Below are 16,919 nucleotides of genomic sequence, written 5' to 3'. Positions count from 1 at the left end.
TAACTCCTAAGAAACTAAACCTCCCTTTTTGCATATTTTATATATGCAAAAACTATATATGACCTAATTTTTTTAAATGAAGCCAATTCCTTAAGGTAATAGTTCTCAAAGTGTGGACCAGCAGCATAGCATCACCTGGGAACTTATGAGAAATGCAAATTCTCAGGCCTCACCCCAGAATCAGCAACTCTGGGGATGAGGCCCAGCAATCAGGAGTTTCACAAACCCATTAGGTGATCGTGATGCGTGCCCAAGTTTGAGAATCACCATCTCAAGGTAGTATTGCTTAAGCAAGTCAGTTACTCTATATAAAAATGAAGAGTTTATACATAGCAAGTATAGATAGAACAAATCTGTTATCAAGTTGTTTAAACAACTTTCAAGTTGCTAAAAAAATTAAGTTGTAATAAAGTTATATAGGTAAATACCGTTGTTATAAAAACACGAGGTGATATATAATGTGCACTAGACTGGTCAGTTTCCTTCATTTCCTGGTGAGCTGACTCTAAGAATTACTTGATGCCTCTCTCAAATTTTACTTATTACCTGCCTTAATCCTAACAAGGTTAAATATGGCACACTTAAGTTTTGCATTTTTTCCCAACTCCATTTTTGTACACAACTCCTGTCTTTAGGGACATCCTACCTACTATGCCCTTAAGATATTACAAACGTCAATACTTCAGTAATAGGAAATTTAACTCAACCCAAAACTATAATAATTTTTTAATCTATGCACATGGGAATTCAAAATATACAGTTTTGTACTACAAATGTTAAAACAACAGAACAGCTCAGAAAGACAGTAATTTAACTCCTGTAGCTAGGGTATCAGTAGAGTAAAAGTTTGCCCCCAAACCATTCCCTGCTCCAAGCTGTAAGACACTTCCCATTACGAATGCATGAATACGGCCGATTATATTGCTAGTAAAATTGAGACCTGACTGCTGAAACATTTACAGATTGAAAATTCAAATAGACGAAGGCCACCGACCCCTGATTCCTACACATATACAATGAAAGAGAACTATGCTATTAAAAAAAAAGAGAGAGCTATGCATCAGATCCCGCCCCCAAATACTATCCAGTCCAGCTCGTCGGGGTCATTCTTTCACTCCATCAACATTTATTATGTGCCTACTGTGTGCCACGCATTGCACAGGCAGTGAACAAAACTGACCCCCACATCCCTTCCTTCTTAATAACAGGAATGTCTCCCTGGGAGGTTAGGCACTGGGAGACCAAGCCCTGGTTGTCCCCACCCCAAAAGGGTTAATCACACTGACACCCGCACCCAAACGGCCCCCTAGACTTGCGGACACAGAGCCGCGGCCGCTAGGTTCTTTTATAATTGGGCCAAGACCTCTTGGGCAGGCTGGGGAAGCCCATGGCCTTGACCCTCCAGGGCACCCCAGCAGACAGGGAGCAAGGGACGCACACCCACCCCCCGCGCCACGTGCACACCCCGGCGCACGCCCCCACCGCCCTCCGCCCGTCCTGCACAGGCGCTGCCGCCGTCCGGCTCGCGCGTGCCCTGCACGGCGCTCGCGGCTTCTGACTCGGGGCCCGGACCCCCCACCAGCCCCGCTCCCACGAAGCCGCGACCCCGACCCCGCCCACAACCCCACCGGCCGTCCCCTCTTACCGGCGCACTGGGCCCGGCGCCCCGGCCTCCTGCCTCCTGCCTCTCGGCGGCCGCCTCGCGGACCTCCTCCTCCTCCTCCTCCTCCTCCTCCTCCTCGGCTGCCCCGGGAGCCCCTGCCGCGGCCCCGGCGGCCGCCTCTATCCCCGCCGCCGCCGCCTCTCGCCACCGCCGCCGGGGCGCCGGCCCGCTCGCGGTCGCCATCCCCGCTAGGCCAGCCGCGGCCGGGTCGGCGTCCTCGGCCGCCCCGAGCTCCGAGCTCCGCCTGCATCTGGCCACCGACGGCGGTGCTGAACGCGCGCGAGCCGGGCCGCCGCGGAGACGCCCTTGCCCCACCGGAAACGGGCCGCACGGAGGAGCCGCGACCGACGGGCCCCCGGTGACAGCGAGCGCGAGCGCGGCGTGCGGGGCCGGGTATGGAAGCTGGCCGCGGCGGGGGCGGGGCGGGGTGGGGCGGGCCGGGGGGGCGTGGGCGGGGAAGGGGGCGGGGCGGCCGGCCCCGGGCCTGGCAGGTGGGGCCGGAACCTGGTCTCCCGCAGGGCCGGGGGTTCCGAGGAAAGGGCTGACCAGTAGAAGCTGCAAGTGGGAGGGGTGTTTCTGGGGGAAGGGCCCTAGGAAGTAAAAGGATGGGTTATGAAATAAAGTTTATATAATATGAACTCGTTTTTTAATTAAAAGTAGAAAGACATACTGATACGGTGTATTTGCCTAAGAAAAGGTCTTAAAAAGTACATACCAAAACATTAGTGTTACCGAGTCCAAGCTCCTGCTGCGCGCTGCAGGACAGGCCAGTGAATCCCAGAGATGACTGGTTGGGGCAAGGAGTAACGACTTACCTGGAGAGACAGCAAACCGAGAAGATGGTGGACTCCTGACCCCAAGGAACCAGCTGCCTGCGTTGGCATTCAGGCTTCTTTTATACTAAAACGGGAGAGAGCAAAGTCAAACATGTCCGGGTTCTGGTCAGCCTCCTCTTCCTCCTTGCAGTCATTCACAGGTGGGCCTGGTCAGGAGGTTTCTTGTCAGCTAAAAGAAAAGGTATTCTAGCTTAATGCTCACTACCTGGGAGGCAGGGTTCCCAGAGATGGGCCATTATGTATAATTGAAGCTTACAGGCAACAGCCCTTTAGTGACTAACTTGTAATAGAATACAAAGGTTCTTCCCTATTACATTAGTGGTTAACTGTGGGGTGAGACTTCCAGTGAGTTAATTCTTCCATTTTTGTTTTCCTGTTTAGTCTCCTGATCTTCAAGAATGAATAGGTGTAATTTTTAAAGTTCCTTCATACCTCTGGGTTCAGGAGGAGGTATGAAGGAAGGGTGGGGTGCGGTCCTCAGGTGAGAGGTGTGGCCTGCCACAAGCCACCGGGAGTCCAGAGAACAGTGCAGCCTGTCATGGACAGAAGGGGCTCCCAGGATGTCAAAAGAATGTTTACAGAAATGACTGCTTTAGCTCACACTTATTGAGCACATGAGCATTTAATTCTCCTGTCAGCCCTGTGAGGTAGGTACTACTGTCATCCTTATTTTACAGATAAGGAAATAGCCCTAGAGAAGTTAAACCACTTGTCTGATGTGACACAGCTACGGTAGCGGTGGAAATGACATTCTAACTCAGGCAAGCTCTGTCTATCCATGTTTGTGTGTCGGTGTCACTTACTTAGTAGACAGTTTTGGGGACTCACCCATATTTTACGATTTAATCTTTTGTTCCTTTTTATTGCTAAGCAGTAGTTCATTTTATGGATCCAGTCTACTTTAACCAAGGGGGAAAAGGGCAGTTTTATATGGCTACATGGGAGCCATCTTTAACTTTGTATGACAAGGACTTCCCTGGTGGCGCAGTGGTTAAGAATCCGCCTGCCAGTGCAGGAGACACGGGTTCGAGCCCTGGTCCGGGAAGATCCCACAGGCCGCGGAGCAACTAAGCCCATGTGCCATAACTACTGAGCCTGCGCTCTAGAGTCCACGAGCCACAACTACTGAGCCCGCGAGCCGAGAGCCCGCGCTCCTCAACAAGAGAAGCCACTGCAATGAGAAGCCCGCACGTCGCAACGAACAGCAGCCCCCACTCGCCACAACTAGAGAAAGCCCACACGCAGCAACAAAGACCCAGTGCAGCCAAAAATAATACATAAAATTATTCTTTTTGAACAAAACTCTGTATTATAGAAACCACATGAAAATAATACAGAGAAGGGTTCAAACATCCACCATCCAATCAGTGTGGCGAAACAGGTGTTTTTTTTCCGAATCCTTTCTGTCCCTTTCTTACACTCATACATAGTTAACACTGTTCACTGCTTCTAATTATCTACTCTGTGCTTAGGCACAGTGCTTGGTCTTGACTGAAGATTGAGAAAAAAAGAAAAGAAAAAGAAAAAAGCCACAGTCCTTGCTCTCAAGTATCAGTAGCTCACTTCCCAGAAGGACGACTGTAAGTCTGTAAGCAGGTGACTGCACTATTGTGCTGAGTGCAGTGAGAGATTCAAGGTGAAGTCTGGAAGGAAGAAAAGTTGAACTGCCTCAATGAGTCACCCAGGGCTTCATGAGAAATAGACCCAGGAGCCAAGTCCTGATGGTTGAGCAGGACTTTGCCTGGTAAGTGGGACTAGAGAACTGCTGAAGGGTTGTCAACTGCAATCTTGAACAAAGTAACGCAGAGCACAGTTCTAAGTACTTCCCATATAGCACTTCCTTTAGACCTCACAGCAGCCTTATGAGGTACTACTCGTGTCATCCCTGTTTCACAGATGAGGGATCTAAGACGGAGACGTAAAGTAACTTCCAAATCACACAGCTAGTGAGTAATGGAATGACTGGAACCCAGGGCAGTGTCTGGCTTCAGGTTCTATGCTGTTAACCACTGTACTCAGAAAACCATTCTGTAGAGGAGAATCAGAATTCCAGGCAGCCATCAGGAAACTACTGGAAGAGTCCAGGCCACAAATCATTAGGGCCTAAATTGAGAGCTAAGAAGGAAGATAATGGGACAGGTAGGAGATGGGAGAACTGATAGGACTCCGTGTCCAATTCTAAGTGGGGAGGTCAGAGTGAGAAGTTAGGGGTGATGCCCAGGTTTCTTGCTTGAGTGACCAGGTAGCTAATGATGCTATTAGCCAAGAGGGGAAATACAGGGTTGGGAGAGGAGATGTGTCAGGATAGTAGTATTTTTTTTAAACACTGTATTCTAGTATACATTTTTCTCTATTCATTGTCTTAATAGTTAACATTTTTGTCAATAGACACTGTCACTTCTCACACAGTACATCAATTTTTCCCTCTCTACTCTTCTCCAGCCTTTCCCATTGTTCATTCCTCCACATCCTATTTTTCTCTCTTTTTTTTTTAACCTTATCTTTTTTTGTGAAATTAACACTGTCAATGGCACTCAGAATTAAGTTATTCATCCTCATGCTCAAATTCATAATCCCACCCCTAGAGAAACACTAAACAAGCAGATGGGAGTAATAACAAGAATGTTATCCTTTTCTCTGCACCCCATAAAGGAACCAACAGGAGAACCCCTTGGACAACCTGAGCCCCCATCCCCTATGTGACCAGGAACTGTAATGGTTTGGTACATTCTCTCTTCCTGATTCTACGTGCAGTGACGTAAAGTTGGTTGCTTGAAACGGGTTACAGTGGGAACTTTTACACCACGGAACTTGGCAAAATTCTGCAAATCTGGACTTTGTTTCCACCCCCATCAGTGGGGCTGGAAACAGGTTGTTAAATATTTATCAACACACCACAGATTCAGGCTGTCACCAAGATGAAGAGCCACATATTAATCTCACGCCAGACAGCACAAATCAGGGCTTCTCAACTCCGGCACATTTAGGACTTGGTAATTTTGTGTGGTGGCGGTGGCTTGTCCTGAGCATTGTAGAATTTAACAGCATCCCCAGCCTCCAGCCACTAGGTGCTACCCACTGACGACCCTCCCTCCCCCCAGTTATGACAACCAAAGATGTCTCCAGACATTTATCCCAAGGGGCAACATCACCCTGCCTGAGAACCACTAGCAAAAATGGATTTAACTGTATACCTATCCCTCAAGAAGCCTCCAAAATTATGACATTGAAAAGATCAGTGGGACGGGGGGCGGGGGGGTGTGGGAGCAGGAATTCCCTGGCAGTCCAGTGATTAGGGGTCCACACTTTCACTGCCAAGGGTATGGGTTCGATCCCTGGTCGGGGAAATAAGATCAGTGGGTTTCAGATTAAGCCAACTTCGTTAGAGCACAGAGAGACTTGCTTGTGGATAGTAAAAGGTAACATTTATTTAACATTTACTTTGCGCCTGGCACAATTCCGAGCACGTTACACACACTAACTCATTTAACCTTCATTACTGTTTCTAGGAAGTAAATACTATTATTCCTATTTTACAGATAAGAAAACTGAGTCACAAAGGAGTTCAATCATTTGCTCAAGCTAATGAGTGACAAAACTGAGATTCATACCCGGTCAGTCTGGTTTCACCATCTGTGCCCTTATGTCTATGCTGCGGATGCCATCAGAAGTCCAGGGACTACATTACTCTGCCCTCCCCATCTATGAGTTCAAGGTTTTTTCCATTCAACCAGGAGTGTTTAGGATATGGAGAATTTGAAGGTCTCCTGCTAACACTTCCTAATTGGAGGACATCACTGACAGAAATCCTTTTCACCAGGATGTTGAGAAAGAATGCTTTCCTCATTTGATTCTGATCCACATGGGAAAAGTGTCTGTCATCGAGGATGAAAATGGCACACAAGTACCTACTGCATTGCAAAAAAAACCCAAAAAACAACAGAGAGCTTTTAGTTTTATAAATAACAAAGGGAAGGAGGATTTTCTGCAACTGCTTTGACATGATAGTCCTGATTTTAAATACATGCCATTGCATGAATAAAAAATTCAGTTCTCCCTGAGGTAGTATTCATGAGCTATCTAAAACAGAGTCCTGAATTACATAGGTAACTCCTAAGAAACTAAACCTCCCTTTTTGCATATTTTATATATGCAAAAACTATATATGACCTAATTTTTTTAAATGAAGCCAATTCCTTAAGGTAATAGTTCTCAAAGTGTGGACCAGCAGCATAGCATCACCTGGGAACTTATGAGAAATGCAAATTCTCAGGCCTCACCCCAGAATCAGCAACTCTGGGGATGAGGCCCAGCAATCAGGAGTTTCACAAACCCATTAGGTGATCGTGATGCGTGCCCAAGTTTGAGAATCACCATCTCAAGGTAGTATTGCTTAAGCAAGTCAGTTACTCTATATAAAAATGAAGAGTTTATACATAGCAAGTATAGATAGAACAAATCTGTTATCAAGTTGTTTAAACAACTTTCAAGTTGCTAAAAAAATTAAGTTGTAATAAAGTTATATAGGTAAATACCGTTGTTATAAAAACACGAGGTGATATATAATGTGCACTAGACTGGTCAGTTTCCTTCATTTCCTGGTGAGCTGACTCTAAGAATTACTTGATGCCTCTCTCAAATTTTACTTATTACCTGCCTTAATCCTAACAAGGTTAAATATGGCACACTTAAGTTTTGCATTTTTTCCCAACTCCATTTTTGTACACAACTCCTATCTTTAGGGACATCCTACCTACTATGCCCTTAAGATATTACAAACGTCAATACTTCAGTAATAGGAAATTTAACTCAACCCAAAACTATAATAATTTTTTAATCTATGCACATGGGAATTCAAAATATACAGTTTTGTACTACAAATGTTAAAACAACAGAACAGCTCAGAAAGACAGTAATTTAACTCCTGTAGCTAGGGTATCAGTAGAGTAAAAGTTTGCCCCCAAACCATTCCCTGCTCCAAGCTGTAAGACACTTCCCATTACGAATGCATGAATACGGCCGATTATATTGCTAGTAAAATTGAGACCTGACTGCTGAAACATTTACAGATTGAAAATTCAAATAGACGAAGGCCACCGACCCCTGATTCCTACACATATACAATGAAAGAGAACTATGCTATTAAAAAAAAAGAGAGAGCTATGCATCAGATCCCGCCCCCAAATACTATCCAGTCCAGCTCGTCGGGGTCATTCTTTCACTCCATCAACATTTATTATGTGCCTACTGTGTGCCACGCATTGCACAGGCAGTGAACAAAACTGACCCCCACATCCCTTCCTTCTTAATAACAGGAATGTCTCCCTGGGAGGTTAGGCACTGGGAGACCAAGCCCTGGTTGTCCCCACCCCAAAAGGGTTAATCACACTGACACCCGCACCCAAACGGCCCCCTAGACTTGCGGACACAGAGCCGCGGCCGCTAGGTTCTTTTATAATTGGGCCAAGACCTCTTGGGCAGGCTGGGGAAGCCCATGGCCTTGACCCTCCAGGGCACCCCAGCAGACAGGGAGCAAGGGACGCACACCCACCCCCCGCGCCACGTGCACACCCCGGCGCACGCCCCCACCGCCCTCCGCCCGTCCTGCACAGGCGCTGCCGCCGTCCGGCTCGCGCGTGCCCTGCACGGCGCTCGCGGCTTCTGACTCGGGGCCCGGACCCCCCACCAGCCCCGCTCCCACGAAGCCGCGACCCCGACCCCGCCCACAACCCCACCGGCCGTCCCCTCTTACCGGCGCACTGGGCCCGGCGCCCCGGCCTCCTGCCTCCTGCCTCTCGGCGGCCGCCTCGCGGACCTCCTCCTCCTCCTCCTCCTCCTCCTCCTCCTCGGCTGCCCCGGGAGCCCCTGCCGCGGCCCCGGCGGCCGCCTCTATCCCCGCCGCCGCCGCCTCTCGCCACCGCCGCCGGGGCGCCGGCCCGCTCGCGGTCGCCATCCCCGCTAGGCCAGCCGCGGCCGGGTCGGCGTCCTCGGCCGCCCCGAGCTCCGAGCTCCGCCTGCATCTGGCCACCGACGGCGGTGCTGAACGCGCGCGAGCCGGGCCGCCGCGGAGACGCCCTTGCCCCACCGGAAACGGGCCGCACGGAGGAGCCGCGACCGACGGGCCCCCGGTGACAGCGAGCGCGAGCGCGGCGTGCGGGGCCGGGTATGGAAGCTGGCCGCGGCGGGGGCGGGGCGGGGTGGGGCGGGCCGGGGGGGCGTGGGCGGGGAAGGGGGCGGGGCGGCCGGCCCCGGGCCTGGCAGGTGGGGCCGGAACCTGGTCTCCCGCAGGGCCGGGGGTTCCGAGGAAAGGGCTGACCAGTAGAAGCTGCAAGTGGGAGGGGTGTTTCTGGGGGAAGGGCCCTAGGAAGTAAAAGGATGGGTTATGAAATAAAGTTTATATAATATGAACTCGTTTTTTAATTAAAAGTAGAAAGACATACTGATACGGTGTATTTGCCTAAGAAAAGGTCTTAAAAAGTACATACCAAAACATTAGTGTTACCGAGTCCAAGCTCCTGCTGCGCGCTGCAGGACAGGCCAGTGAATCCCAGAGATGACTGGTTGGGGCAAGGAGTAACGACTTACCTGGAGAGACAGCAAACCGAGAAGATGGTGGACTCCTGACCCCAAGGAACCAGCTGCCTGCGTTGGCATTCAGGCTTCTTTTATACTAAAACGGGAGAGAGCAAAGTCAAACATGTCCGGGTTCTGGTCAGCCTCCTCTTCCTCCTTGCAGTCATTCACAGGTGGGCCTGGTCAGGAGGTTTCTTGTCAGCTAAAAGAAAAGGTATTCTAGCTTAATGCTCACTACCTGGGAGGCAGGGTTCCCAGAGATGGGCCATTATGTATAATTGAAGCTTACAGGCAACAGCCCTTTAGTGACTAACTTGTAATAGAATACAAAGGTTCTTCCCTATTACATTAGTGGTTAACTGTGGGGTGAGACTTCCAGTGAGTTAATTCTTCCATTTTTGTTTTCCTGTTTAGTCTCCTGATCTTCAAGAATGAATAGGTGTAATTTTTAAAGTTCCTTCATACCTCTGGGTTCAGGAGGAGGTATGAAGGAAGGGTGGGGTGCGGTCCTCAGGTGAGAGGTGTGGCCTGCCACAAGCCACCGGGAGTCCAGAGAACAGTGCAGCCTGTCATGGACAGAAGGGGCTCCCAGGATGTCAAAAGAATGTTTACAGAAATGACTGCTTTAGCTCACACTTATTGAGCACATGAGCATTTAATTCTCCTGTCAGCCCTGTGAGGTAGGTACTACTGTCATCCTTATTTTACAGATAAGGAAATAGCCCTAGAGAAGTTAAACCACTTGTCTGATGTGACACAGCTACGGTAGCGGTGGAAATGACATTCTAACTCAGGCAAGCTCTGTCTATCCATGTTTGTGTGTCGGTGTCACTTACTTAGTAGACAGTTTTGGGGACTCACCCATATTTTACGATTTAATCTTTTGTTCCTTTTTATTGCTAAGCAGTAGTTCATTTTATGGATCCAGTCTACTTTAACCAAGGGGGAAAAGGGCAGTTTTATATGGCTACATGGGAGCCATCTTTAACTTTGTATGACAAGGACTTCCCTGGTGGCGCAGTGGTTAAGAATCCGCCTGCCAGTGCAGGAGACACGGGTTCGAGCCCTGGTCCGGGAAGATCCCACAGGCCGCGGAGCAACTAAGCCCATGTGCCATAACTACTGAGCCTGCGCTCTAGAGTCCACGAGCCACAACTACTGAGCCCGCGAGCCGAGAGCCCGCGCTCCTCAACAAGAGAAGCCACTGCAATGAGAAGCCCGCACGTCGCAACGAACAGCAGCCCCCACTCGCCACAACTAGAGAAAGCCCACACGCAGCAACAAAGACCCAGTGCAGCCAAAAATAATACATAAAATTATTCTTTTTGAACAAAACTCTGTATTATAGAAACCACATGAAAATAATACAGAGAAGGGTTCAAACATCCACCATCCAATCAGTGTGGCGAAACAGGTGTTTTTTTTCCGAATCCTTTCTGTCCCTTTCTTACACTCATACATAGTTAACACTGTTCACTGCTTCTAATTATGTACTCTGTGCTTAGGCACAGTGCTTGGTCTTGACTGAAGATTGAGAAAAAAAGAAAAGAAAAAGAAAAAAGCCACAGTCCTTGCTCTCAAGTATCAGTAGCTCACTTCCCAGAAGGACGACTGTAAGTCTGTAAGCAGGTGACTGCACTATTGTGCTGAGTGCAGTGAGAGATTCAAGGTGAAGTCTGGAAGGAAGAAAAGTTGAACTGCCTCAATGAGTCACCCAGGGCTTCATGAGAAATAGACCCAGGAGCCAAGTCCTGATGGTTGAGCAGGACTTTGCCTGGTAAGTGGGACTAGAGAACTGCTGAAGGGTTGTCAACTGCAATCTTGAACAAAGTAACGCAGAGCACAGTTCTAAGTACTTCCCATATAGCACTTCCTTTAGACCTCACAGCAGCCTTATGAGGTACTACTCGTGTCATCCCTGTTTCACAGATGAGGGATCTAAGACGGAGACGTAAAGTAACTTCCAAATCACACAGCTAGTGAGTAATGGAATGACTGGAACCCAGGGCAGTGTCTGGCTTCAGGTTCTATGCTGTTAACCACTGTACTCAGAAAACCATTCTGTAGAGGAGAATCAGAATTCCAGGCAGCCATCAGGAAACTACTGGAAGAGTCCAGGCCACAAATCATTAGGGCCTAAATTGAGAGCTAAGAAGGAAGATAATGGGACAGGTAGGAGATGGGAGAACTGATAGGACTCCGTGTCCAATTCTAAGTGGGGAGGTCAGAGTGAGAAGTTAGGGGTGATGCCCAGGTTTCTTGCTTGAGTGACCAGGTAGCTAATGATGCTATTAGCCAAGAGGGGAAATACAGGGTTGGGAGAGGAGATGTGTCAGGATAGTAGTATTTTTTTTAAACACTGTATTCTAGTATACATTTTTCTCTATTCATTGTCTTAATAGTTAACATTTTTGTCAATAGACACTGTCACTTCTCACACAGTACATCAATTTTTCCCTCTCTACTCTTCTCCAGCCTTTCCCATTGTTCATTCCTCCACATCCTATTTTTCTCTCTTTTTTTTTTAACCTTATCTTTTTTTGTGAAATTAACACTGTCAATGGCACTCAGAATTAAGTTATTCATCCTCATGCTCAAATTCATAATCCCACCCCTAGAGAAACACTAAACAAGCAGATGGGAGTAATAACAAGAATGTTATCCTTTTCTCTGCACCCCATAAAGGAACCAACAGGAGAACCCCTTGGACAACCTGAGCCCCCATCCCCTATGTGACCAGGAACTGTAATGGTTTGGTACATTCTCTCTTCCTGATTCTACGTGCAGTGACGTAAAGTTGGTTGCTTGAAACGGGTTACAGTGGGAACTTTTACACCACGGAACTTGGCAAAATTCTGCAAATCTGGACTTTGTTTCCACCCCCATCAGTGGGGCTGGAAACAGGTTGTTAAATATTTATCAACACACCACAGATTCAGGCTGTCACCAAGATGAAGAGCCACATATTAATCTCACGCCAGACAGCACAAATCAGGGCTTCTCAACTCCGGCACATTTAGGACTTGGTAATTTTGTGTGGTGGCGGTGGCTTGTCCTGAGCATTGTAGAATTTAACAGCATCCCCAGCCTCCAGCCACTAGGTGCTACCCACTGACGACCCTCCCTCCCCCCAGTTATGACAACCAAAGATGTCTCCAGACATTTATCCCAAGGGGCAACATCACCCTGCCTGAGAACCACTAGCAAAAATGGATTTAACTGTATACCTATCCCTCAAGAAGCCTCCAAAATTATGACATTGAAAAGATCAGTGGGACGGGGGGCGGGGGGGTGTGGGAGCAGGAATTCCCTGGCAGTCCAGTGATTAGGGGTCCACACTTTCACTGCCAAGGGTATGGGTTCGATCCCTGGTCGGGGAAATAAGATCAGTGGGTTTCAGATTAAGCCAACTTCGTTAGAGCACAGAGAGACTTGCTTGTGGATAGTAAAAGGTAACATTTATTTAACATTTACTTTGCGCCTGGCACAATTCCGAGCACGTTACACACACTAACTCATTTAACCTTCATTACTGTTTCTAGGAAGTAAATACTATTATTCCTATTTTACAGATAAGAAAACTGAGTCACAAAGGAGTTCAATCATTTGCTCAAGCTAATGAGTGACAAAACTGAGATTCATACCCGGTCAGTCTGGTTTCACCATCTGTGCCCTTATGTCTATGCTGCGGATGCCATCAGAAGTCCAGGGACTACATTACTCTGCCCTCCCCATCTATGAGTTCAAGGTTTTTTCCATTCAACCAGGAGTGTTTAGGATATGGAGAATTTGAAGGTCTCCTGCTAACACTTCCTAATTGGAGGACATCACTGACAGAAATCCTTTTCACCAGGATGTTGAGAAAGAATGCTTTCCTCATTTGATTCTGATCCACATGGGAAAAGTGTCTGTCATCGAGGATGAAAATGGCACACAAGTACCTACTGCATTGCAAAAAAAACCCAAAAAACAACAGAGAGCTTTTAGTTTTATAAATAACAAAGGGAAGGAGGATTTTCTGCAACTGCTTTGACATGATAGTCCTGATTTTAAATACATGCCATTGCATGAATAAAAAATTCAGTTCTCCCTGAGGTAGTATTCATGAGCTATCTAAAACAGAGTCCTGAATTACATAGGTAACTCCTAAGAAACTAAACCTCCCTTTTTGCATATTTTATATATGCAAAAACTATATATGACCTAATTTTTTTAAATGAAGCCAATTCCTTAAGGTAATAGTTCTCAAAGTGTGGACCAGCAGCATAGCATCACCTGGGAACTTATGAGAAATGCAAATTCTCAGGCCTCACCCCAGAATCAGCAACTCTGGGGATGAGGCCCAGCAATCAGGAGTTTCACAAACCCATTAGGTGATCGTGATGCGTGCCCAAGTTTGAGAATCACCATCTCAAGGTAGTATTGCTTAAGCAAGTCAGTTACTCTATATAAAAATGAAGAGTTTATACATAGCAAGTATAGATAGAACAAATCTGTTATCAAGTTGTTTAAACAACTTTCAAGTTGCTAAAAAAATTAAGTTGTAATAAAGTTATATAGGTAAATACCGTTGTTATAAAAACACGAGGTGATATATAATGTGCACTAGACTGGTCAGTTTCCTTCATTTCCTGGTGAGCTGACTCTAAGAATTACTTGATGCCTCTCTCAAATTTTACTTATTACCTGCCTTAATCCTAACAAGGTTAAATATGGCACACTTAAGTTTTGCATTTTTTCCCAACTCCATTTTTGTACACAACTCCTATCTTTAGGGACATCCTACCTACTATGCCCTTAAGATATTACAAACGTCAATACTTCAGTAATAGGAAATTTAACTCAACCCAAAACTATAATAATTTTTTAATCTATGCACATGGGAATTCAAAATATACAGTTTTGTACTACAAATGTTAAAACAACAGAACAGCTCAGAAAGACAGTAATTTAACTCCTGTAGCTAGGGTATCAGTAGAGTAAAAGTTTGCCCCCAAACCATTCCCTGCTCCAAGCTGTAAGACACTTCCCATTACGAATGCATGAATACGGCCGATTATATTGCTAGTAAAATTGAGACCTGACTGCTGAAACATTTACAGATTGAAAATTCAAATAGACGAAGGCCACCGACCCCTGATTCCTACACATATACAATGAAAGAGAACTATGCTATTAAAAAAAAAGAGAGAGCTATGCATCAGATCCCGCCCCCAAATACTATCCAGTCCAGCTCGTCGGGGTCATTCTTTCACTCCATCAACATTTATTATGTGCCTACTGTGTGCCACGCATTGCACAGGCAGTGAACAAAACTGACCCCCACATCCCTTCCTTCTTAATAACAGGAATGTCTCCCTGGGAGGTTAGGCACTGGGAGACCAAGCCCTGGTTGTCCCCACCCCAAAAGGGTTAATCACACTGACACCCGCACCCAAACGGCCCCCTAGACTTGCGGACACAGAGCCGCGGCCGCTAGGTTCTTTTATAATTGGGCCAAGACCTCTTGGGCAGGCTGGGGAAGCCCATGGCCTTGACCCTCCAGGGCACCCCAGCAGACAGGGAGCAAGGGACGCACACCCACCCCCCGCGCCACGTGCACACCCCGGCGCACGCCCCCACCGCCCTCCGCCCGTCCTGCACAGGCGCTGCCGCCGTCCGGCTCGCGCGTGCCCTGCACGGCGCTCGCGGCTTCTGACTCGGGGCCCGGACCCCCCACCAGCCCCGCTCCCACGAAGCCGCGACCCCGACCCCGCCCACAACCCCACCGGCCGTCCCCTCTTACCGGCGCACTGGGCCCGGCGCCCCGGCCTCCTGCCTCCTGCCTCTCGGCGGCCGCCTCGCGGACCTCCTCCTCCTCCTCCTCCTCCTCGGCTGCCCCAGGAGCCCCTGCCGCGGCCCCGGCGGCCGCCTCTATCCCCGCCGCCGCCGCCTCTCGCCACCGCCGCCGGGGCGCCGGCCCGCTCGCGGTCGCCATCCCCGCTAGGCCAGCCGCGGCCGGGTCGGCGTCCTCGGCCGCCCCGAGCTCCGAGCTCCGCCTGCATCTGGCCACCGACGGCGGTGCTGAACGCGCGCGAGCCGGGCCGCCGCGGAGACGCCCTTGCCCCACCGGAAACGGGCCGCACGGAGGAGCCGCGACCGACGGGCCCCCGGTGACAGCGAGCGCGAGCGCGGCGTGCGGGGCCGGGTATGGAAGCTGGCCGCGGCGGGGGCGGGGCGGGGTGGGGCGGGCCGGGGGGGCGTGGGCGGGGAAGGGGGCGGGGCGGCCGGCCCCGGGCCTGGCAGGTGGGGCCGGAACCTGGTCTCCCGCAGGGCCGGGGGTTCCGAGGAAAGGGCTGACCAGTAGAAGCTGCAAGTGGGAGGGGTGTTTCTGGGGGAAGGGCCCTAGGAAGTAAAAGGATGGGTTATGAAATAAAGTTTATATAATATGAACTCGTTTTTTAATTAAAAGTAGAAAGACATACTGATACGGTGTATTTGCCTAAGAAAAGGTCTTAAAAAGTACATACCAAAACATTAGTGTTACCGAGTCCAAGCTCCTGCTGCGCGCTGCAGGACAGGCCAGTGAATCCCAGAGATGACTGGTTGGGGCAAGGAGTAACGACTTACCTGGAGAGACAGCAAACCGAGAAGATGGTGGACTCCTGACCCCAAGGAACCAGCTGCCTGCGTTGGCATTCAGGCTTCTTTTATACTAAAACGGGAGAGAGCAAAGTCAAACATGTCCGGGTTCTGGTCAGCCTCCTCTTCCTCCTTGCAGTCATTCACAGGTGGGCCTGGTCAGGAGGTTTCTTGTCAGCTAAAAGAAAAGGTATTCTAGCTTAATGCTCACTACCTGGGAGGCAGGGTTCCCAGAGATGGGCCATTATGTATAATTGAAGCTTACAGGCAACAGCCCTTTAGTGACTAACTTGTAATAGAATACAAAGGTTCTTCCCTATTACATTAGTGGTTAACTGTGGGGTGAGACTTCCAGTGAGTTAATTCTTCCATTTTTTTTTTTCCTGTTTAGTCTCCTGATCTTCAAGAATGAATAGGTGTAATTTTTAAAGTTCCTTCATACCTCTGGGTTCAGGAGGAGGTATGAAGGAAGGGTGGGGTGCGGTCCTCAGGTGAGAGGTGTGGCCTGCCACAAGCCACCGGGAGTCCAGAGAACAGTGCAGCCTGTCATGGACAGAAGGGGCTCCCAGGATGTCAAAAGAATGTTTACAGAAATGACTGCTTTAGCTCACACTTATTGAGCACATGAGCATTTAATTCTCCTGTCAGCCCTGTGAGGTAGGTACTACTGTCATCCTTATTTTACAGATAAGGAAATAGCCCTAGAGAAGTTAAACCACTTGTCTGATGTGACACAGCTACGGTAGCGGTGGAAATGACATTCTAACTCAGGCAAGCTCTGTCTATCCATGTTTGTGTGTCGGTGTCACTTACTTAGTAGACAGTTTTGGGGACTCACCCATATTTTACGATTTAATCTTTTGTTCCTTTTTATTGCTAAGCAGTAGTTCATTTTATGGATCCAGTCTACTTTAACCAAGGGGGAAAAGGGCAGTTTTATATGGCTACATGGGAGCCATCTTTAACTTTGTATGACAAGGACTTCCCTGGTGGCGCAGTGGTTAAGAATCCGCCTGCCAGTGCAGGAGACACGGGTTCGAGCCCTGGTCCGGGAAGATCCCACAGGCCGCGGAGCAACTAAGCCCATGTGCCATAACTACTGAGCCTGCGCTCTAGAGTCCACGAGCCACAACTACTGAGCCCGCGAGCCGCGAGCCCGCGCTCCTCAACAAGAGAAGCCACTGCAATGAGAAGCCCGCACGTCGCAACGAACAGCAGCCCCCACT

This window comes from Balaenoptera borealis (genome assembly GCF_965194805.1).
Source record: "Balaenoptera borealis genome assembly, contig: HAP1_SCAFFOLD_1984, whole genome shotgun sequence".
Classification (NCBI taxonomy): Eukaryota; Metazoa; Chordata; class Mammalia; order Artiodactyla; family Balaenopteridae; genus Balaenoptera; species Balaenoptera borealis.
Note: the sequence above shows the minus strand (reverse complement) of the source record.